Raw genomic sequence first — 25449 nt, forward strand, 5'->3', positions numbered from 1 at the left:
AGAGGACCTCTACAGTGAACCCTACATTGTTCCCATCATGAAGAAACTCCCATTGTGTCCCTCTTCATGAGAAGAACAATTCCCTTTTGCATCATTTCCCAAAAATCTTTTGTTCTTCCCAGTTTACAAGACTGGTGCTAATGACTCGTGTCCTCCTCACGCCGATATGCAGGGATTAAAACTGTACCTAGTGCCGACCGGGGTGACTGAGCCTTTTCCCAGTCGCGTCGATCCTCTTTTGGAATTTTTTTAAATTTGGAGCTGAAGCTTCTAGCTCTAGAAGCTTCATAACAAAATTTTGGTAAATGGTTAGGCCAGATGGAGCCGAGGAGATTAGATTGGGCTCCATTCCCATATTAGGATGGAACTACCTCAAGATATAAGACCTTCTCCCATGAGAAGAGGAACCATCTCCCCTCCATCCAAGATATATAAACCTCTCATCTTCCCAAGCACAGGCTAGTCCTAATTATGCTTTGGTTGAGGTTTTGATTTTGGATTAATTAGCAAGTTATCCATACTTTGTAGCTCTCTAGTTTGTGTTTAGGGGAGAATTGTGAGTTGGTTTGGTGTGAAGCATAAAGGGAAGAGCCTTGAGACTATCACTGTTGGGGCCATCCATGGAATGCTAGCAGAAGTGTGTGGGAATCCAGATTTGTCAGAGGAGAACAACAACGTCAAGACACTGGTTGTAATCTCTTCTTGATTTAATAAAGATGCAACTATCGATTGATTTCCTACATAGAATTTCATCTCACATGTTTATGGCTTAATGTTTCCTGACTTATTAAGTAGGTGGAATACAATTTGCATATTATCACGATTGTTGTTTGCTATTGTTTACTTGTTTCAGGTGCTCAAAGAAGGAAACAAAATATAGCTGCAGCGAGGAAGCAAGGTCATCACCAAACGAGATAAGTGTAATAAGAGGTAGGCCCTCTTAATTAGTTCTAACCTAAGGAAATATTCCATAGAATGTTTGTTTGTGGCTAGACCCGCTCTCGGGCTAGAGGAATTGTTTGTGTCCGCACTTAGAATGTTACCTGCACCACAAATTGGTGACTCCGCTGGGGAACCAATCCTAATTTTTGCTTGTTTGTGATTTCATGGTTTTATGTGAACTTTTCTAGTATCACCATTTCCCTTTATTTCTATCTGCTTTGCCTTGTTCACTTCTCTGGGTCTGAAATTTACAGTAGCAACTCTGGTCTCAGCCTTTGAAATTTTTTTATTCTTTCCTTGCATCCTCAGTAAACGTGCTTATTTCGCTAACAGTCACACCAATCAACGTGATATACTTAGAAACAGCCGCGTCAACCCCCTTCTGGTGCTTGTTGTTAGTTAGGTAGTTATGTTGATGCCTGTATGTGAAGATTAGGGTTCACCCTAGATCTCGACCAATGTGTCTTTCTTTCTTGATTTCTACCTGTTAGCTTGTTCTAACTGTGTTCTCCCTGACTAGAAAGATTCATTTAGCTTGGTTTGTGTGCTTGCTTCGTTTAGCCCACCCTCTGATGTGTTAAGTTTGGCCCTGTGTGAAGTTATTTCTTATTTTTATTTGAATCCCTCGATCAACGCTAGTTGTCAATTAGGCAATCGTGCCGGTCATGCGTATGGACGCTAGTTGTGTCTTAGCCCTAATACTCTCTTCTTCCACCCATAAGTGATTAGGATGCTTTCGTTGCTTCATTTTCAATTGAATGAGTGAAAGAGTCTCGTTTGTTCTCTTATTTCGAGTGTCTCTTTTCTCATTCCGCACATAGATTACATTGCTTGGTTTGTTGATTGAAGCATTTGTGTGTGTGGTTTGTTCGATTCAGGGAAGCAATTGCTTTTAGTTTCATTTATCATGCTTTGGGTTTTATCGATGCTTATTTGTTCAGAATTGTGAAAATTTTCATTAAAGTGCTTTATGTTAAAGATTCATCTTGCATTTTATGAAAAGAAGAACATCATTCTAGTTTACTTAAGCGATATTGCATTAGTAGCCTCATTGAGAAGCTAGAATTGCATCATCATTAGCATTGGAAATGAAATGAAGCTTCTTTTGTTGTTAAAGGAAGATTAAGTGCATTAGGAGATTTATTAGAGAAAGATTTCATTCTTTGATTGTTGCATTGATTTTGTGTTCCCTATCTCTCAATTAGTGTTAACTTTCATCGAACAAATATCTCTTTTCTCATATAGTTTCATGTAGGAGTTTTGTCATATGAAAGTATCAAGGCCTTGAAATTAACACCTAATTCAAGATCAACCATTAAAATTTATTGAATTAACCCAAGGAAGAATTGAAATTTAACACTCACATTTAGTGGTCTAGGCTAGAGACATGTTCCGGCATCTTTAAACCTAGCAATTGTTGTTTACTTCAGCACTAGACAACGCAAGTATGAACTTTTGCTCCCCGTATCATTGACTATATAAAGGGAGACCCCACTAGGCTGTAATCCTTTATCCATAGGAAGCTGAGTATACTGCCTTGTAAATGTGATACACCGAACACAACATTTGGGGAGATTTCCTACCGACACTTCTTGGTTCACCGGGAGGTATTTTGCAGTTCATGGTTACCTGGTAATCCTTTTGCCTAGAATACCTTGAGTAATCATTTTTGATCTTTACTGACTCTTTAAATTTTAAAAGATCATTAATCACTTGTCCTTTTGAGCTCGTTAATTCCGAAAGCAACTAGAGTCACCTTTCATCCTTTTCTCGACTCTTAAAATATGAAAAGACAAATTAATGTTTCAGTGTCTTAAAATTAATTACCCACAAAATATTCCTAGTTAAGGTTATCTTCCTTACTTATTCTTTAGGGTCGATTCCAATGGCAACATTCCCAGAGACTACTAGTCAAGGGTTCCCCTCAGATGGGAATCCCGGTCATTTTCCTTCTTTGGAAATGTTGGTGCTCCTTATATGGCAATGTTGTCCCTCCCTGGGTTAACCATTGGTTTACCTGTCTAGTTATTTTCGACCTCGATGGTCCCGAGTGTCCCAACTCCTACCCCGCCATCTCCTCCATTTGAATCACGTCATGATGACTCTAAGGTTGACCCCTTGCCTTCTTCACCCATTTCTTCACCCTCATCTTCTACTTCGCTTGGTGAAAGCTTGAAATCCAGTAACCAGGAGGCTAAGAATAAAAAGAAGAAGACGAAGAAGAAGAAGTCAAATATGCGAGAGGCCAACCATGCAGTTATTACTCCAAATGCACCCCCTGTCAACAAACCTTCTGATCCTTCATGGAAGGTAGAATTCCCTTGCAGGCTGTGTAAGGGTGACCATCTCCTTCGAGACTGTCCTGGCATTCCCAGATTCCTAGAGGTATGGTCTCAAAACCTGAACCGACCATCCCCGTTGACCTTTGGAGATCATGTTAATGTTACGCCTTTAGCTAATGATGGTAAGAAGAAGGGAATGATTAGATTCCCCTGTATGTTATGTGAAGGAGAGAATATTTTTCACCTTTGTCTTCTTATGGATAAAGCATCCAAAGTTTTGGAAAAACTTGCAGCTCCTCAACCCCAACTTCTTGTTGGTTATCGGAGGATTTCTTCTGAACCTCTCTTGGTTGGTCAAAAGATTGACTTAGGTTCATCTCTTTCCCATCCTACTCTTCTTGAGAGAGACTCTCTTGTGTCTATTCCTGACCAACCATTAGTCGAAAAGAGTGTCGACTTGGTTCCGCCACCAGTTGCTCACTCTGTTCCAAGAGAGAGTGGTGATCATACTGCTCATGTTCTTCTCATCTCGTCAGATTCTCATGAATCAAAGCGTGACCCTCCCATCCCGGTTGTTCAAGAGAGTCCTTCTCATATTCCTATACAGCATGGGGGCAATCATATGATACCCCCACTAAGTAGTTTTTTTGTCTCTTTCGATTCGGGTCCATTGACTACTTTCCGTCTCCCATCTTATGTGCCTTTCCAGATCACAATACAAGCCTATAATATGGTAGTACATGGCACTATATTAGATGAAGGCGCGTCTGTTAGCATCATGTCTTCTACTACTTGGAAAGATTTGGGCTCCCCATAGCTTATTCCTGTCACTCAGAATCTGTTGGCTTTCAATAGAGGAACCAGTCAACCCTTGGGGGTCCTTCAGAAGTTCCCTATTACCTTGGAATGGAAGACTGTCTATAAAAAGGTAATGGTAGTCCAAGGTCCTTTAGATTTCAATATTCTCCTTGGACGCGACTATGTTTATGTCATGGGAGCTCTTGTTTCTTCACTTTTCCGTGTGGTTTGTTTTCCATATGAAGGGATAATAGTGACCATTGATCAATTGTCGTTCATTGGTCACCAGGTGCCTCTTATGCGACCATCATACCGAATCGGCTCTTGTTTGCAAGAAGTACCTTCCCTACCACAGGTAAATTATGTGGCTACCCATTCCATATCTAGATCTACTAATGATCACACAGATGGTATAATACATTATGTACTGGGGGCTTTGGAACCTGATTTGTCTTTGGTACCAAATGACATGTATTCTGCCTAGAGCATGGTTCTTCCATCTAGTGAAGACCTCTTGGGAGCCATGTTCTCATATGGTCTGTGATTGGATTGACGAGAATAATTCTTTTCCTTATGTCAACCTCATTAAAAAATGAAACAACGTGTGAGGATAGTTTTTTCCTGTATCAACCTCGTTAAAAACAAATGAAACAAGAGATATGAGCATAGTTCATTGTCTTATCTCAAGCTCGTTAAAAAATGAAACAAGGGTCATGAGGATAATTCCTAGTCTTGTGTCAACCTCGTTAAAAAATGAAACAAAGGGTGTGAGAATAATTCTTTTTCTTGTGTCAAGCTCATTAAAATGAAACAAGGGTCTCGAGGATAGTTCATTTACTGTGTCAACCTCATTAAAAAATGAAGCAATTCCCTTTTCCAAATCGAGTCTTTGATTAAGATCTCGTAAAATCCCAGTCGAGTATTTCTAGGATCTCAAAAGTGAACCTTCATTCCATCCACCTAGTTGACTAAAATGAAGCTTGGGGGGCATGTACCTCAATTGAGTCGTTATGTTGGGGGCATGCAAAATTATAGGCAAGCATAGTTTTTCATTTTAAGCTTATGTAAACACGAAACCAAATCCAGGAAGAGTTCTCCATGGTTCAAGCTTGTGTAAGAATGAACCCATGCCCAATTTACATCTCATGATTGGTGCTTTTATCAGCTAAATGAGCCTTGGTTGTTTCATTCCATTGCCACCATCTCTTTGGCCAATCATATGCTTTCACTTGGTTGTTTTTCCTTTCTTGAGGGACTGCAATAATGAGTGGTTTTATTAGCCATCCTCTTGACCATTACATGTTTTGATCAGTTCCATCATTGTTGGACCCAGTTGCTACCCTTTATACCACTCATTCCTCCAGGACAAGTCATATTTACGATCTTTTCTGACTCATACAAAATGAAAATCTCACCGATTATTTTTCCCTTTTTGGCTCGTTAAAAGAAAATAAAAACAGGGGGTCCGCTTTGAAGCTCTTTTTAGACTCATTAAACATGAAAATATTGTTGAGCTCTTATCATTTTGAACTCGTTAAAGGCTGTGAAATTTCATTTACCCAGTATATGTTTACCCCTTTCCATGCTTGGATGAACTATTTACAAAAACGGTACTCCTTGACTGAAATGGTCAAGAGGTTCTCTCAAGTATCGTTTTCTACCTTTTCAGGCTCAAGAGACACAAATGTATGAAAAATAACCATGTGGAGTTTTCTTTTCCATGTCTTTTTCAAACTCTCTAAACATGAACAAGATACCAAGTTACACCTTTGTCAGACTCATTGAAATATTAAATGACATTAGATTCGTCACGATGACAAACATGAGCTTCTCCTTCCTAGGGCTCCTTAAACTTACTAGGTCGGATTCATCCGAAGGATGGACTTATAGTGCAAGCACATGCTATCCCCTTCAAGCTTGCGATTAAAAAATAATTGGGGCACCTGCCAGAAATGGTGGGGCAAAAATGGGAAATCCTATCAGTTGTGTCAATAGCTCAGTCTTAAACATGACACTTTCTGCTACGTGTCAGGTTGGGATATCATCACTTCATCTTTGACCTTCCTGGGTTGGGCCAATTATTTTTGCCTTCCATTTGATCTCTATCACGTCATCATGACCATAGATCCTATGGATCCAAAAACTACCAAACTCCGAGTCATGTCGCAAATATGTTCAAGTGTTGTCCTTCTGCAGTTACACTTACCCCTGATTCTATGTATCATCCAAAATCATTTGCATCCCTATGTCTCATGTCAATGATGTGGGATGCATCATGGACCTCCTTCAACATGGTCATTTCCTATCGACTTCAGCTCATTATCCAGGAAGTTGACCGAGAGACTCCCTTCCAGTGCCTTAGAGCTCGCATGCCTTAATGGCAAGTTATTCACACTCGATGATAAGTTCACATCATTGGCTTTCGATCGGGTGATTTCATGGGTGTTTGACTTCAGTTCCTTCATTCATATTTTGTGAATTGTGCTGCTAGTAGCTTGAGAACCATTGTCATTATTGGTGGTTTATCTCGTGCTTGTTAACAATTTACATCATTGACTAGTAATCAAGTGATTTTCTAGCATGTTTGACGTCAACACATCTATTCACATGTTAGAATTTGCACTTTAATCGAGTCATGTTGGAGTGCAAGACCCTGGGCTCAGATTACAAAAGTCCACATTGCAAGGTGATGTGACATGGTTGTGCTGATATACATGTATCTTTTAGATGGATGGTTGTAACCAAACCATGAGTTGTCATATGTGATCATTCTCGTTCTTGGATGGCTGCGACCATACCTTGGTTTCGATATGATCCTCTTTATCGGATGGCTGCACCCTTTCTTGGATCCATTTACATGATCATTCTCTGGATGACTATGTCCATACCACGATTCATGTATCATTTGACAGAGTTTTTAGTAATGTATATGTATTTGTACTTGCTTGCACTTTTTCCTATGATAAACTCTGGTTCCCTACACTAAGTTATAAAGCATTTCACCCCTCACTCTAGTTTGGCCTTCACACTTTATGGTGCATCTGTTACACAAAATTTTGTCAGTGTCCCTGTAATCCCCGTTCCATGATCCTGGAGGACCTCTACAGTGAACCCTACATATTTCCCATCATGAAGAAACTCCCATTGTGTCCCTCTTCATGAGCAAAAAAGTTCCCTTTAGCATCATCTCCCAAAAATCTTATGTTTTTCTTAGTTTATAAGACTGGCGCTAATGACCTGTGTCCTCCTTGTGCCGATATGTAGGGATTACAACTATCCCTAGCACCGACCGAAGCGACTTAGCCTTTTCCCAGTCGCATCAATCCTCTTTTGGAAATTTTTTTAAATTTGGAGCCGAAGCTTCTAGCTATAGAAGCTTCATAACGAAAGTCTGGTAAATGTTTAGGCTGGATGGAGCCAAGGAGGTCAGATTGGGCTCCTTTCCCCTATTAGGATGGAACTACCTCAAGAGATAAGACCTTCTCCCATGAGAAGAGGAACCATCTCCCCTCCATCCAAGCTATATAAACCTCTCATTTTCCCAAGAATAGGCTAGTCCTAATTATGCTTTGGTTGAGGTTCTGATTTTGGAGTAATAAACAAGTTATCCATACTTTGTAGCTCTCTAGTTTGTGTTTAAGGGATATTTGTGAGTTGGTTTAGTGTGAAGCATAAAGGGAAGATCCTTGAGACTATCATCATTTGGGCCATCCATGGAATTCTAGAAGAAGTGTGTGGGAACCTGGATTTCTCAGAGGAGAACAACAACGTCAAGATACTAGTTGTAATATCTTCTTGATTTAATAAAGATGCAACTATCGATTGATTTCCTACATAGAATTTCATCTCACATATTTATGTCTTAGTGTTTCTTGACTTGTTAAGTAGGTTGAATACAATTTCTATATTATCACGGTTGTTATTTGCTTTTGTTTACTTGTTTCAGGTGCTCGAAGAAGGAAACGAAAGATAGTTGGAGTGAGGAAGCAAGGTCATCACCAAATGGGATAAGCATAGTAAGAGGTAGGCCCTCTTAATTGGTTCTAACCTAAGGAAATCTTCCATAGAATGTTTCTTTGTGGCTAGACCCACTCTCGAGATAGAGGAATTGTTTGTGTCCACACTTAGAATTTTACCTGCACCACACTACCACCATGATGACAATATTTCCTTCAGGCGTTGGTACACCTATGATAAAATCCATTAAGACCTCCTACCAACGCTAACTTGGAATGGATAATGGTTGTAAAATATTTTGGGCCTTAATTGTCTCAATTTTATTTTGTTTGCAAACTAAACATTATACCACAAAATTTTGAATATACGATTTAAGTTCATCCCAAAGAAACTCCTTCGTGACCATGTGGTAAGTTTTTAAAAATCCTAAGTGCCCTCTTATAGGAGAGGTGTGGAATTACAAAAGAACCTTTTGTTTGAGTTGGGATTTATTACATAGGTATAAGCAATCCTTTTATCATAGTGAGTCATTTTTCTAGACAAATGTATCAAATGCACAAATATCTTGTTGTAACTTCTAAGCAAGTGTCCAAACTTCTTCATCATTCTTCCATTCATCCCTTGCTTTAGTTATCTAATCAGGTTGGATAATATAAAATTCATAGAGAAATGCCTCCACATCCTCATCCTTTCTTGAGAGTGCATTTGTGACAAAATTTTACTTCCTCTTTTTGTAGATGACTTCAATTCATAACCCAACATATTTGTGACCCATTTTTTCTACTCTTCTAAAGATAATGTTTGTTCTAAAAAGTATTTAAGACTATCATGATATGTTTTTATCTTGAAGTGTCTTCCCATTAGGTAAGCGTGCCATTACTTCAGGGCATGTAGTATTGCCAACCTTTCCTTCTCATAAATAGGTTTGTGTAAATTCTTTCCCTTCATTGGACACCTTTCAAAGAAATAGGTCTTTCTTCTTGCATTAAAATAACACCATTGTCGTTTCCTGAGGAATCACATTTCACAATAAAGGTTTTTTCTTATGTCTAGTGTAGCTAAGACTAGAGCTCGAAAAATTTCTTCTTTAATATGTTCAAAGGCCTTAGTTGCTTCCGAGGTCTAAAAAAACCGCATCTTTCTTTAGTAATGTTGTTAGAGGTTCCACTATTTTCCCATAGTTCTTAAAAAATTTGTGATAATACCTTGTCAACCTAGGAAATCCTCAAAGATGTCTTAATATTGTGGGGATTTTCCATTCTTTTATGGCATTAATTGTTTTAGGATCTACCTTAACACCCCCATGAGATACATTATGAAACAAATATTCCACTTCCTCTACCCCAATGAAACATTTGGAGGATTTTGCATACAATTGTTTCTCCTCCAATAGTTTGAACACCCTGTCAACAGGTTGAACATGAACTTTCCAAGATTTGTGGTATATTAGTATATCATCAAAAAATACTAACACAATTTTTCTAGGGAAGGGTTTGAAAGTGGAATTCATCAAACCTTGAAATGTGGAAGGTGCGTTAGTCAAACCAAAAGGCATGACCAAAAATTCATAATGTCCTTCATGAGTTCTGAATTTTCTTTCTTCAAAATGCTTTTGTCTTCATCTTAATTTGACGATATCTTGAATGAATATCCAACTTGATGAAGTAAATTGATCCATGTAGTTCATCCAACAACTCATTAATGACAGGAATGGGAAATTTATATTTAATAGAGAAATTTTTGAGCTCTGTATATTCCAGACACATACATCATTATCCATCCTTCTTGTGCACCAATATTACTAGAGAAAGAAATAACTTTCGCTACGTTGAATTTTACCTTCCTCTAGCATTTCCACAACCATACGTTAAATTTCACTCTTATGTGCATAGGGATGTATGTTAGGGCTTACGTTTGGAGGAAAACTTCTTGGAATAAAGTTAATAGCATGATAATGATCGCGAATAGGTGGGAGACCTTTGGGAGTCTCAAATACCTTAGAATTATTGTTGAGGAATCTTTGGAGATCTTGAGAAATGGATGGATTAGATGTTTGAACATCTAGTGAGAATAATTTTGTAATTACCCTCATTGTTCCTTCTTCAAAATATTTGTTAGGCCATTGGACTTGATTATCCTCCCAAATTTCCTTGTGATACTCCTTAATTCAATTTATTTTCCTTCCCAGAAAAATTTCCTGCAAAATTATTAAAAAATAAAATATATTTTACCCAAAGATTGTAACCATTGGACTCCTAATACAACATCAAAACCACTCATTGGATTGGAAATCATTGGACTATTCAATACATATTCCCCTATGGTTAGATTGATATTATGACACTTCCATGAGAAATTTATAGTTGCTCCATCTGCAACCATCACTTGACAATGGTGTTGGATATAAAAATCAATTCAAATCATTAATTTTCTTACAATGAACAAAATTATGGGTACTAACCAAATCAATTAGCATTATTACCTTTTTCTTCTTGATATATCACTCTATATCGAGAGTTTGTGGAGTAGTAATTCTTGCGAATGCTTACAAGATATAGGTGGATTTGTTTCTCCTTTTTCAACGCTTAGGGTTGGTTCCTCGTGTATATCTTCTTCTTTTGATGTATCTTGTTCCTTTTTTTCCTCCTCATCAAAATTTATGTAAACTTATTTATTCTCAATATACTTATGACCTTTATTCTATTTTCTATCACAATTGTAACAAAGCCTTTTTCTCTCTTTTCCTCTAGTTGTTGTGGTGTCAACCTTGTGAGAGGCTAGGAGTGGAAACTCTTCAATCATTATAGTTGTGAGTGGTAAACCTCCTTGTTGCCATAATTTTACTTTTAACTCTTCTTTCAACCCTAAATGCATTTTCTAATGACTTAAGTTCCCAATGTTGAACCTCATGTTGGATATTATCCTTTAAATTCCCTATGGAAACATCAATTAGATACACCTCTAAAATATAAATTACCTTGATATTAAATCTTTTGAATTCCTCAATGCACTCCACAACTAAACCATTTTGTTTTCGATTTATCAATTGGCTAAAGAAGGTATTTCTCTTCGTATCTTCATAATGTGCTATCAATTCCTCCATAAAATATTGTCCAAGTGACTAGTGCTTTATGAGAACAAAGCTATTGATACCAATAAAAATGATTGGGTTCTGAATAGAAAAATGCAATGTGTACATTTTGTGTCCATTGCACATCGTGTAGACCAAAGAACTGCTTTATATGTAGTATCCATGTTATCAAATCCTTTTCGTCAAACTTCATCATCTCGATCTTTGGAATGTGGTGGATCTTCAACCCAAAGTTGGAGTCTCTAAAATAATGATACACATTCCTTTTTTGCTTATCATGATTTTCATGGAATACCTTATCACCACTAAAAAAAAATTCTTGTACCAAGTTTGTCAAACCTTCCATTTCTGCTTTTAAACCTTCCATTTTTTCTTTTAAACCATCCTTCAAACCTTCCATGTCCCATTTTATTTTTTCTTTTAAACCATCCATATTTGAATTCATCATCACTTCCAATTCATTTTTGGTTTCTATTTGTGAGAGCGAAAATTGTTGCATTTGTTCCAATAATTTTGATATACCATGTTGCATTTTTCCTCTTCTTCATGCATCACAATAGATATCGTTTTGGGCTTAATGGGTGTATCACTTTTATTTGTGAGACACTTTGGAAGGAAATAATGATATTTATGCTTTTCTATGTCTTTTGAATCACTGCAAAGTGATTTTTCAAACAAAAGTTACACAAAATTAAAAATACACACCTTTTAAGAGCTTGATTTTGAACTTGATGATCTCACTAGCCTTGAAATTGTTTGATATTTGTGTTTTTTCCCTCCCAAGTTCTAAACGTTTTTCATGAGGAAACTATTTTTGTCTTATTTCCAATGCCATAAGTCATATTAAGATTGGATTCTTCAAGATAAAGTTATGCCAAATATCCCACGATGACTTTTTTATGGACTGGTTCAATAGAGGAAACTTGTACGGGATGTCACATGTCATTATTTGAATCTTCATCCATAACACTCATACCTAGAAAAATATAGATTTTTTAATTTCAATCACTTTTTACAGAATTCAAATCTAATGCTCGAAGAGAAATTTATGATGGTTTTCCCTAGGAAACCTATTTGAGATTGAATTTTGGAGCATACAAAATCCCTAACTTAGACCATATATCTAAAAATATAGTGAACCAAGGTCTAATATTTTAACCAGATGTTGATAAATATTTCTCATCCATGTGATAACAATTTCACAATCTGAAGCTTCAAAGGAAAAAAATGAAAGTGAAAATTACATGATCACCTGTTTGAAGTAGCAAAACCTAGGATCAAGAGATCCAATACCAAATGTTACAGATAAAAATAACACAAAACCTAAGAAAAGATAGATCAACAACTTGATAATATTCCACTTTGAGGGGAAAAACTTCACTTACATCACGTAAATGAAAAATTCTTGGATGATTAAAATGACAAGACATCCTTGGTATATATAGGAGTCTAAACGGTCAAAATATAATTAGGGCACATAAAAATAATAATGTAAGGGAACAACAATAACAATAGTGGGTTTCTATGGGGCACAACAATAACAATATGTGGAATAAAATAGTGTTATAGGGACTTAACAATGAGAAACATATTGGCTAGTGATCTGAACCAGGTTATGGGATAATCTCGGCTATTAGTTCATCCCTCTGGGTGAGGAGACTTTTTGAAAGAAGGAAATGGTCCATTCTGACTGATATATGTGTCTTTCCTCCCCATATATTGGTGGTTTTCATATCCACCATATCATTATCCTCAATGAAGTCCTGGAAGTCCTCTAACTCAATTTCCAATTGCTATTGTCCCCCTTTTTTCATCTAGGTATGTTATCATGTGGAAATCTCCACCAATTGTCCATTTTTTCTTTTAAATTCTCATAGGGAGAGGATGGAGGTGTTGGAGCATTTCTTGCCTCCAGGTTAGAAGTCAATGGTCATAGAGGTTAGACAAGAAACCACGTAGATCAGTACCCAATAGATGAAAGGAGATAGAGAGAACAATGGTCTCTAGAGAGATACCTACAATAGTGAACCTAGTTGGATCCCAGCTTATGTAAAGTCCTCTTTATTCTCCTTTGGTGTTAACATCTATGACTTTTGTTTTCTTTGAGAGATAAGACATTATCTGTTCAAACTCTGAACTAGTGCATTTAGTTTCCGGAATTACATGATGGTTGGAAGCTCTTGTTGATTCTTCTGATGAAGAATACATTGTTTAGAGGGGCTATTCAGACACCTTATGTTCCATCAGATTACCTTAATGAGAAAGATGATTTTTTAGAGGCATAGATCTTCGATGTTTTCTTGTATTGGCTTGAGTCGACTAGTTTCCTTCCTAACATATATATTTTTTGGAGAGTTTATTTCCTACCCCTCTACTTGAAATCTTTGTGTGAACTTTTTCCATATTTAGTGGTTATGCTTTGGATTCCTAGCCTCTAAGAGGATTTGGCCTTTTAGATTGCAACTACTAGAAGATTGATCTACTTATGAGGGATTGATTCTATATCAGTGTGACAACATGCATGTTCCAAGGCCATTAGATAGAACCTTTATATGTCCACGAAATCATTGTATCTCAGAGCTCTTACCTGGGAGTGACTCATCATTGTCTTTACTGGGTTCTCCCATGGGTTTCTTACCTTTTCTTTCTCAAGGTACTTCAAAAGTGATGTATTCCTCTAGAGCCCTTGAACCTTCCAACAAATTAGCTAAGACATCAAAGTTTTTGCTCGTAGCCTATCTCTTGGGTGCATCTTCAAAGTTTTTGCTCGTAGCCTATCTCTTGGATGTGTTGGTATTTTTGGTATGGCACCTCTTTGTAGGAATTTTTGTGAAACCATATCCATCCTTATTCATTCCCTCTCTTGTGTCCTTTTCTTCCTCTCTAGCGTCATTGAGAGGACATTAACAGAATAGGTGCCCATGAATAATGTATCTCCTACAATAATAGGGCACATGCTCATAGTTAATGGTTTGTGTCCAATATCTATCTTATGATTCTAGAGTGATTGCTTTTGGGAGCATGTCAGAAATTTCACATATACACATATACGTACATAAGAGGTATACATACCCTGCTTTATTTGATCCAATAGGTGAACAAATTATCCCAACTTATTGTCGATCTCCTCTAGTGTCTTCAAACCCAATTATTCGTGAGGAGGGGAATACATGTGGATCCAAATCACAGCCCAACAAACATCTTCTTTGTAAGGGTTGAAGTGTTCCACTTAGTGATGCATGTACAAGTGAGTCCAGTAGAAGTAAGCCCCCCCTGACCTCCCCCATGCTCCCCCCCCCCCCCCCCCCACATCACCACAACGTTTAAATCTTCTAATGAAGAACCTTTTTGATCTTGGTTTTACCTCAGTCAGCCTTTGGCTTCCATCTTGCAATGATCCACTAGAGGAGGGAGTTTTTCGTTGGCCATATCCCTACAAACTTGCATATCAATGCATGATCTTGCATGTCTTGGATTCTTGTGTTCAACCTAGTTCAAGAGATGTAAATCCAAGATAGTTTTGTTGACTTAGCACTGTAGGTGATCGTGCTCTTCTGAGCGAGTATTGTATGTGTGAGAATCCCTACAGAGCCTGACTTGATGGTCTCTGTAGAAGTTCACCTGCCACCCCCCCTATCAGGACCAAGAGTTGAGTCGAGTGTGCTAGTGTGCGACGGGTTCCTGAACTCGGTTATGTGCACCGAGTTATGTGGAGGCAAACTCGGTTGTGCGATGGTGGGTAAACTTCTCGATTTTATGCGACAAGTCGAGTCAGGCACACCCACGTGTGCGACGAGTGCCTGAGCTCAGTTATTTGCGACAAGTCGTACAAGGGCATTCTTGGTTATGTGCGACGAGTCGTGTGGTGGCGTTCTCGATTTTGTGCAACAGACAGGTGCGCCCATGTGCGATGGGCAGGTAGGCCCTAAGACGTGTGACGGTGTGGAGGTCGACTTAACTTAAGTGGACCCGAGAGACATGGAGATATGGCTCGGCCGATATGTAGAAATGGGTAGGCCGACCCATACCTGGGTGGACGGCCGTGTCACTTGAGTGTGGAGACATGGGTATATATACACCTTGATGGAGAGCATTCAAAGCATGAAAAAACAACAAAACATCAACGAAAAAACTTGGTCTAAAGTTTCGTAGAGTTTGGGAGACATAAGGAGAAAACTGAAGGTTGGGGGAGGCTGAATGAGCGCGAGCCGAGCTGAACGATCTAGACGAGTTTGAATGACCTGGGTGAGGCTGAATGGCTGCGGGCTAAGCTGAACAACCTGGGCGGGTCTAAACGACCTTGATGAGGCTGAACAGTCGCAAGCCAAGCTAAACGACCTGGGTGGGTCTGAATGACTTGGGCGAGGTTGAACGATTGTGGGCCGAGCTGAATGGCCTGGACAAGGCTCAACGACTGTAGGGCGAGTTAAATGGTCACAGGCTTAGCTGAACAGCCTGGGAAGGCTGAATGATTGTGGGTTGAGCTGAACGACTGCGCGTCAAGATGAATGACCTGGACAAGGCTAAACGATTGCAAGCAGGGTTGAATGGCCTGGGTAAGGTTGAACGATTGTGCGCTGAGCTGAACAACCTGAGTAAGGTTGAACAACTGTGGGCCAAGCTGAACGATCTGACTAGGGATAAACGACTGGGGCAGGGCTGAATTACCGGTGTGATAGCAAAGTTGCGGAGTTGTTCTAAGGCAAGGAAATTTGTGGTTTCCTCATATTTGTGTGGGCAACAAGAAGCTATCAAATGTGAGGTTGTGACACGACATTTGGTGGATTGTGCAAGCCAAGGTGGTTGGTAGTACAAGACTATTGTAAAACTTGTAATTGTATCTTAATGTACATTACTTTTTATATTACTGATACAAGCAAACTTTATGGGAGTTTCCCCTCCCAAGTATAATTGTGTATACTTGTATGGTTTATAATTTCCACTACATAATGAAGATGATGAATTTTAATTGAAGTAAATGTTATTCCGCTGCATTGTTAACACTTGAAGAATTGGAAAATTGGCTAAGTGTTGGAGTTAGGCGTAGTCCATACACTCTAGTATTGGTGAAAAGAAAAAGTGTAGTGGTGCCACACCTGCGTATGTGCGGTTGAAAGACTACCTCCGGGATAGGGGCATGACATGTGGTATCAGAGCTTTATTCAAGGTGAGTCGATTTAATTGAAATTTGAAGAAAAGTGAAGCAAGTGGTAAAGTAGTATGCCTAAGCCAAGCTGAACGACGAGACATGGTAAGTTGGGAAGAATGACATGGGAGGCGCTTACTGACCCTATACAGGTTGAGGCATATGAAAGAAGGGAACCCATGGATTTCAAATGAACTTGAGGTCTTGGAAAGGAATGTTGAAGAAGAGCTTCTTTGACCCGATTGGGAAATGGAGCAGGATGTAGCTGTAGATTGTGATGAAGAAGAAGAAGTCGTGATATATGAGGATGTTGTAGATGTGACAATGATGGAGGAATAACTTGAGGCACCATTGATTTCTCAAGTTGGACTAGGATCATACATATTGGAGTCATTGATGGATGAAGGCACTCACATGGAGGAGCCTCATGATGAAGTAAGTATTGTTGTTACTTGTGTTTCATTGGAGCTTTTGGAGGATGGGCCATGTGCAAGGAAGGGCAAAGAAAGTTTTCTGATGTGATGGACAACCTTACCATGGATGTCTACGATGATACCTTGTGTTAAGAAGCAAGGAACATTGATTGTTGCAGAGCTTGTTGGGGTAGTTTGCGATCTCATGGAAGGGGATGCAAATGCTTGTGACAAGGGAAGAACATCATGATCATTGTGGAGGATGGTTCGTGCTTTAGCCATATGGATAATTGTCTAAGTGCTTGGGATGACTCATGGACATAATGGAGAGAGGGCACACCAGAGTTATGATGATATAATACTTGGGTGAACTTCTTCATGCCTGAGACCAAGAGGCAGTGTTGGTGGACCTTTAGTGGGGGAGACAACGACAATGGAAAGAACTCGTGACATGATAAGATGTGATATGTGGTTTGACTGACCGAGGTCACTAAACCTAATTGGGGACTAGGATGAGATGACCGATGTTGTGATGAGTCTACTTAGTTAGACAACATGGGCAGCTTGAGTCATGGACATCGAGTTGGATAGATGGAGCATGGCAGACTTCTTGCAAGGACATTATGCAGGAGCACTTGTAGAGATGTAACTTATGGGCATCCAATGAAGAGTGCCAAGGAAGGGATGTTGTGGGGATGGACTTGTTGATGCAACATGGATATATTTTACAGATCAGCCGATGGGGATGTTGTGGACTTTTGTACAACAAGGCCATGGACTGGTTGGATTTGTGAGCATATTATGGGAATATTCATACCACATAAAGGGCAGAGGCATCTTGCAGTGGAATTTGAGACCGAGACATGTATGCTTTGCCGAGATGTTGGATGGAGATGATTCATGGGAGCTCATGATGACTTGAGATAGTTGTAGCCATTGGAGACTTCATGTTATGGTGGTCTTGGAGTATCTAATTCATTGAGCAGATGAGGTCAGTGGTATACCTAACTTTGATGCAGTATGGGATGCATAATTTTCAGCATATTTATGCGGTGTTTTCAGAGGGAGTGACTTGATGGAGGTGATCAAGACGAGACACTTTGGAGTTGATGAAGTTGCAGTGATGGTGATACCTTGGTGGTAGCACTTGGGCATGGGTTTAGTTGATGATACTTGACCACTTTGATAGACATGGTGGTTGATTGGTTTATGACCATGGGAAGCAAATGGATGATGAGGTAGGTATGGACTTTCCCTTTGGCAGGTTTGATGAATGACATATTAAGATGAGATGGAGGTTGCTTCATGAACCTAGATATGGCAAATTGAGCATTGGTTTGATGAGAGGAGCTCTTCATTTTGAGGAGATGAACCTCACATATATGGATGATGATGCTTGGATAGATGCAACTGATTTTTATTCAACACATTGACACTAGCATCATGGATAACATGTTGCAATGAGATGGAGACTACTTCATGGACCTAGGCATGACTTACTTTACATTTTGATGGAGGTGGGATGGATTCTTGCTCGAGTTGATGCTGTGATGGGATACTAAGAGAAATGACTGATGATGGCACGAGGAAGTGCATTTTCATGGTTTGAACATGACAGTTGGATTAGCTACCCAACTAGTTCGAGTCATGGCGTTGGCAGTGTATTGAGATATGTTTGAGTTGAGTTGGAGTATCATGACAACAGTTCACATAATGATGATACATGATGGAGTCGAAACGATATATGTTGCAGCGATAACATGTAGCTTGAGTTGGAGGGACCAACCTTCCATGGTGGGGTAGCATGTGGAGATTGCGACAAATGTGGTTAATGATCATGGATTGAGGAGACTTTCGCATTTATGGAGTCATGAGCCTTGCTGGTTCGTGCGATGATTGAGAAGAATTTGGTAGCATGGAAAATTTGGAGATGTTGGAGCTAGCGACACTTTGCGATGATGTATGATGGAGTTGTCGAGGATGACAACCTTATTTAGAGTGGGAGTGGATGTTAGGCCCAAGAGTTGAGTCGGGTGTGCTTGTGTGCGACGGGAACCCAAATTCAGTTATGTGCACCGAGTTGTGTGGAGGCAAACTCGGTTTTGTGCAATGCTGGGTAGACTTCTCGGTTTTATGCGACAAGTCGAGTCAGGCGTGCCCACATGCGCGACGGGTGCCCGAGCTCGATTATGTGCAACAAGTCATGCAGAGGCATTCTTGATTATGTGCGACAAGTCGTGTGGTGGCATCCTCGGTTTTGTACGATGGATGGGCGTGCCCAAGTGCGATGAGCGGGCGTGCCCCAAGACGTGACGGTGTGGAGGCTGACTTAACTTAAGTGGACCTGACGGACATGGAAATGTGGCTAGGCCAACGTGTAGAAATGGGCAAGTCGACCCATACCTGGGTGGACGACCGTGTCACTTCAGTGTGGAGACATGGATATATATACGCCTTGATGGAGAGCATTCAAGGAATGAAAAAACAACAAAACATCAAGGGTGAAACTTGGTCTCAAGTTTAGTAAAGTTTGGGAGACATAAGGAGAAAACTGAAGATTGGGCAAGGTTGAACAGGCGCGGGCCGACTTGAACGATCTGGGCTAGTCTGAACGAGCTGGGCGAGGGTGAATGGCCATGGGCCGAGTTGAATGACCTAGGTGGCTTTGGATAACCTGAGCGAGGCTAAACGGCCGTGGGCTGAGTTGAACAACTTAGGCGGGTCTCAACGACCTCAGTGAGGCTAAACGATTGCAGGCTGGAATGAATGGCCTGGGCAAGGCTGAATAAATACGGACCGATCTGAACGACCTAGGAAAGGCTGAAGGACTGCGGGCCAAAATGAACGACTGCAAGCTGAGCTGAGCGACCTGGGAAAGGTTGAACGACTATGGGCCGAGTTGAACGATCAGGGCAGGGATGAATGTCTTGAGCAGGGATGAACGAATGGTGTGACAACAAAGTTGCAGAATTGTTTTAAGGCAAGGAAACTTGGGGTTTCCTCATATTTGTGTGGGCAACAAGCAGTTGGCAGTTGTGAGGTTGTGGCACAACATTTGGTGGATTGTGTAGGCCAAGGTAGTTGGTAGCAAAAGGGTGTTGTAAAACCTGTAATTGTATATTATTGTACATTACTGTTTATATTACTGATACGAGCAGACTTTACGGGAATTGCCCCTCCCAAGTATAATTGTGTATACTTGTATGGTTTATGATTTCTGCTTCATATAACACAAGAGTGTTGTAAAACCTGTAATTATATATTATTATACATTTACGAGCAGACTTTATGGGAATTTCCCCTCCCAAGTATAATTGTGTATACTTGTATGGTTTATGATTTCCGTTTCATATAACACAAGACTGTTGTAAAACCTGTAATTGTATATTATTGTACATTACTGTTTATATTACTGATACGAGCAGACTTTACGGAAGTTGCCCCTCCCAAGTATAATTGTGTATGCTTGTATGGTTTATGATTTCCGCTTTATAATGAAGATGATGAATGTTAATTGAAGTAAATGTTATTCTGCTGCATTGTCAACACTTGAAGAATCGGAAAATTGGCTAAGTGTTGGAGTTAGGCGTAGTGCATACACTCTAGTATTGATGAAAAGAAAAAGTGTAGTGGTGTCGCCCCCTGTCTATGGGCAGTTGAAAAACTACCGTGAGGATAGGGGCGTGACACTCTCTTATGTAGCCATTCCTCAAAGAATGGAAAAGAAAAAAAAGAATAGAGAAGGCAGGAAAAGAAAGGTACTAGATTACAGGTACAGTGAGCATGAACCTTAAGGATATCTGCGTTTAAGACATCATTCTTTACAAAGTTTTGTTATAGTTTAATCGTGATTGTTTTCTTATATATCTTTTTAAAATTTTGATAATGCGAAATATATAATAAACCAGAATATTTACTCATAATCAACGGATAAAATATAATTATGCCAAGCGCTAATTAACCAGCAAATTTATGAAATTATGTCATATGCTCATAGCATATCTTTATTTATGTTAATTATAAACTTGAAAAGGTTTTGAAACTTTTATATATATATGAATGACTTTAATTGTTTTGAATTGTTCTTATCCTTCATATTGGGAAATATTAAGGAATTTGCACTTGAGTAAGAAGTTGTTTATAATGCGACTTTTTGAAGATTTCGGTGACGGAATCCGGCGAAGAAATTGAGGTCAAATCTTGATTTCTTGCAGTTAAAATGGTTTTTTAACTGCATATTTGGATTCAGCACCCTAAAAAACCCCTGGGACGCTTTCATTATGCAGAAACTAGCTATCAAACTTGCGATTCCAATAATTCTTGCCGGATTTCGACCGGAAAAATCCACCGGAAAGACTTTCAAAAAGTAGCCTTATAGACAACTCCCTTGAGTAAAGCTGACAGCTACATGCGAAAAACTCTAATAAAATGTAAACGTGGAAAAGAAACGAAGAAAAAGGGTATTCCTCAGCAGTCTCGTAATCATAATGCATCATTTAAAAAAGAAAAAGGGTATTCCTGAGCAGTCTCATAATCATAATGCTATCATTTAAAATGGACAAAAATAACGAGGGGAGTTAAATGGTACACCTCATTACAGCAGCCTCATAATAGAGCATGTAAAGGATTCACCGTTTTCGGAATTTATCAATGCTAATATGACAATTGCGTTTTACATTCAATATCAAGATCTGGCAGGAGAAAAAATGAATTGATAGCAGTCAGACAATTCTCTGGTTCTCAATATGATCGAGCGCAGGGGATTTGAACTCTTGCCATTGCAGAGATCAAGGCTGTAGTTGCAGGTTCCCCCGCTTGAACCAAATGAAAAATATCATCGTTTTATGTTGTCAATCTTGTCTTCTCTCCTTTACAAGCATATTTACATGATTACTGTAGCCATGCTTATCATATGATGTACACTTTCACCATTAAAAAAAATTAGATCTCTCAAACAGATAACTTTTCAAGAATAGATGTCTTGGTAGCAGCTAAATGAAGCGGCGGTTTGTCGTTAGTAAACTTTTTAAACTGGTAATTAGGATCCCCATGCTGAAAATGATGGATTCTATAGAGGTGCCATGATTCCTCTAACACTGAATAAACCTATCAATCCAGTTTCGAATTAATTATTCTTGTCTTCAGGGATACTCTCCAGCAATGGCCGCCATCTACCGTCACTGCTGATCCGCGCTGCAGTACAACAATTCTTGGCCAACAAAGCTTCCATGGCCTCCCGCTTAGACGAACCACTAGCCAGCAATTCCGCCAGATTTTGCTTTCTGATGACCACTTTAACCCTCACAACAACTTTTCCTGTATTGTCACAAGAAAGGGCTGGCTTTGATGAGCCCACATCTTTTTCTTCGCCGCTGGTTGCTGTGCTAATTCTATCTGTGCGCATTTGTTCATCACGGCCATTTTTGCTATGGTCCGAGTTAGGCGCAATACAGTTCCCCATTTTACTTAACAGGATATTGTTAATATGGACGACTCAGACTCCAGCCTAGCATCTGTTTGTCAATCAATTGTGTTTCAGTTATTAGACAACGTATGTTACGCCATAACATAGATATTATATAACAATTATGTGCAGCTTTGAGTTGAGGAGCAATTGAATGTTCAAATCGATGACCGTAAGTAGCACGTCCAAGAAAAAGAAGGCGGTCGACTCGGGGCGGCCCGACTGGTCATATGATGAATTATGTCAAACGGCAATACAATTGACATCCAAGAACTCCATTGGAGGTGGTAAGCGTAAATAGTACGTTGAAAGAAATCCAGTCAGTGAAGATCAAACCGCGTGGGCTGGAGTTCAAGAAAATGTGTACATAGTCAGATTAACTAAAACGCTTCTTCTTCGTTTGAATTTGGATGCGACCCATTTGTTTATTTTTACAATATGTTGTTGATTTGATGGGAGTTACTTTGGTAATTCATAAATATTTTTATGGGATGTAATATAATCGTGTGGGTTTAATGGTTAATTGTATGTGTTTTTTCTAAGAAGGTACAGTTTTAAAATTAAAAGGGTAAAGTATGTATGTGTTTTTAGATTTAGTAGTCAAATGGGAGGTGGGTCCCTTATTCCACAAACAAAAGGTTTTATACACCAATTTGGTGTTTGGCTTCACTATAACCTTAAAATTAGATAATAATAACAATAATTGTAAAAAAAAATTCGGCGTAAATCACATGTAGACAGACCTTTGTCGACACGTTTTCGAACCAACCACTGTGGTTCATTGTCAGGACAAGTTAAAGACAGATCCAACTTTGCATGTTAAATAGTCAGCCTCCCACGGCTAATTTTGAGTTAAGGACCAGAGTCAAAAAGTCAATTTTATAATTTAGTTATATTAGGTGACCATACCTTTAAAATATATATAAAAATATTTTATAAATAAAATAATTGGTGCTTACTTTAATATTTAGTTAAAAAGTATAAAAATTATAAGTTATTAGAAATATTTAGTTATATGGAAAACTTTTCTTTCAAAATGTTAGTTAGAATGAAAATATATTAAAAAATAATAATAATAAATAAATAAATAAAATAAAATAAAACTAAATAAATAAATAATAATAAAATAAAATAAATATATAAAAAATATAAATTCAATTCAATTGAAAACTTAGTTACTCAAGATAAAAGTTAGTTAAAAAAATAAAAAAATAAAAGATAAAAAATAAAAAAATTAATGAATAATTAAATAGATAAAAATAATAAATAAATATACCCAAAAAATAATAATAATAATAATAAATAAATAAATAAAAATAAAATAAAATAAATAATGATAGATATATATAAGTATACCCAAAAAAAAGGACGACACAAAATAAAAAGGAGAGGGACAGGAAAAAAGACCATTAAAAAACCATAGAGCAAGAAGGATAAACCCTAGGAGGAAGGAAGGCTCCAGGGGGAACAACGAAAGCTAGAAAAGGATAAAATAAGGGGGGGAGAGAAAGAAAGATTAAGACGAAAGGGCCAGGATCCAACAGCTACTGATCTTCTAGCCGTCATCTCTATTGAGATTGTTAGACCTTCTTTCAATCTCAATAGCTTCCTTGAATTTTCAATGATGGAACTGAGTAACTTTAGCAACAACTTTGGCCTCCTCTATACAAACATGATGATTGGTCTTTTCCACATGCTCTGCTAACGCTGAAGACTTGGTTCTCCCATCTCTTAAGTCAGCTGCATGTTCGTTGATCCTCTGATGGATGGAGCATCCTGTTTCCCCAATATAGGGGGTCCCACAAGAACAAGGGATCAAGTAGACACCCTTCATGTCCTTAGGGTCAACGGGATCTTTCACCGATCGGAGGAATTTACGAATGGTGTTGAGGGGCCTAAAGGTTGAGGGAATATCATACCTCTTAAGGATTCGAGCAATCTTGTCTGTGGTCCCTTGGACATAGGGAAGATGGACACCTAGTCGGTGCTTTTTCGGTTCTTTATTAATTAACGCATTTTTAGAGGCTTTAAGGAAAGCCTTTTGACCTAGGCACCTACTATAGCCATTCTCCACAAAGACATTAAGGAGATGGGATTTCTCCTTATCAAAGCTCTTATTATCATAAATCCTAAGGGCACGAGTAGCGAGGGTGTTAAGAACACCCATCTTTTGAGCAGGGAAATGATGGGAATCGGCATGAAGATACTGCTCAGTATGTGTTTTCTTCCGGAATACTGAGTGGGAGAGTGAGCCGTTCTTATTCTTAGATATAAGAATATCCAGGAAAGCGAGACAACCATTGACCTCTTTTTCCATGGTGAACTTAATAGCAGAGGACTGACAGTTGAGGTGATTGAAGAAGTGATCCAGGTCTTCTTGGCTATGGGACCAGATGACATTAGTGTCATCTACATACCTTTTCCATAGCTTGGGAAGGAGACGAGCCGAGGCTAAAGCTTTGTCCCACAAACAAGGGGTTCTAACCTACAAATAAGAAAAAATATCAAATTTAATTAGAATTGCAATTTCATACTTTCACTTAGAAAGAATAAATTAGAAAATAAAATTGAGATCAAATTAAATTGTATATAACTGTAATTATAGTTATAATTATAATTAACTAATATTAAAAAAATAATTATTATAAAATTTATTTTTTTCTTATTTAAATAATTTTTAATTAAATTATAGTTTTTAATCTATCAGATTATATTTTTAAATATATAAATGAACTTAATATCCATAAATATTTATATTACATTAATATTATATAACTTAAACAATTAATATTTAAGATTTTATACACTTCAAATTTGTAACAAATATTTGATTCTACACCCTTCAAATTTTTAACAAGTATTTTGGAAAAGAATTACCACTATGTTATGACCTTAGTTCTTATATGTTGTCGAGAACTTTATTTGATGACTATCGTTTTGTTGTCCTTATTAGTCCTTGCGTTCGGCATAGCAGGGACTATAACGTTCGATCGAGCATTGACCAGGTATTAGTTGCCATTGACCACGCTGTTCACCAACATTTAAGCTAAGGTTTGGGCATTTCAATTTCGCGCAATGAAATTTTAACCAAACTTTTCTCTTAGACCTCTTATTGGAAACCTCACTTGTTTCGAGACACATTACGATGGACATGGTTATTTTATCCAAAGTTTATTTGTTTTGCTACTCAAAGTTTTCTTTTCATGCATGTTCAGGGTGCCTGTTTTCCTTTCATGCATGTTCTTCGTGCCCTGCATGCAGCCACTGCTAGATGTCTAATGGTTGTGCATAGGCATCCACGTTTGTCCACAAATCCTTCCTCTGGAGCAGAGCAGAGAGTGAGTTTCAGTTTCAAG

At 38.5% G+C, this 25449-nt stretch overlaps 1 pseudogene; it reads left to right on the top strand.

The window, feature by feature from the left end:
- The window catches only part of LOC149206567 (homocysteine S-methyltransferase 1-like), an 81188-nt pseudogene extending 61345 nt beyond the window's left edge, over positions 1–19843 (top strand).
- Positions 19844–25449: the final 5606 nt, after the last annotated feature.

This window comes from Pinus tabuliformis, chromosome 1_2 (genome assembly GCF_031772625.1).
Source record: "Pinus tabuliformis cultivar Carrire ecotype Pingquan chromosome 1_2, CPIR1, whole genome shotgun sequence".
In the NCBI taxonomy this organism is placed as follows: Eukaryota; Viridiplantae; Streptophyta; class Pinopsida; order Pinales; family Pinaceae; genus Pinus; species Pinus tabuliformis.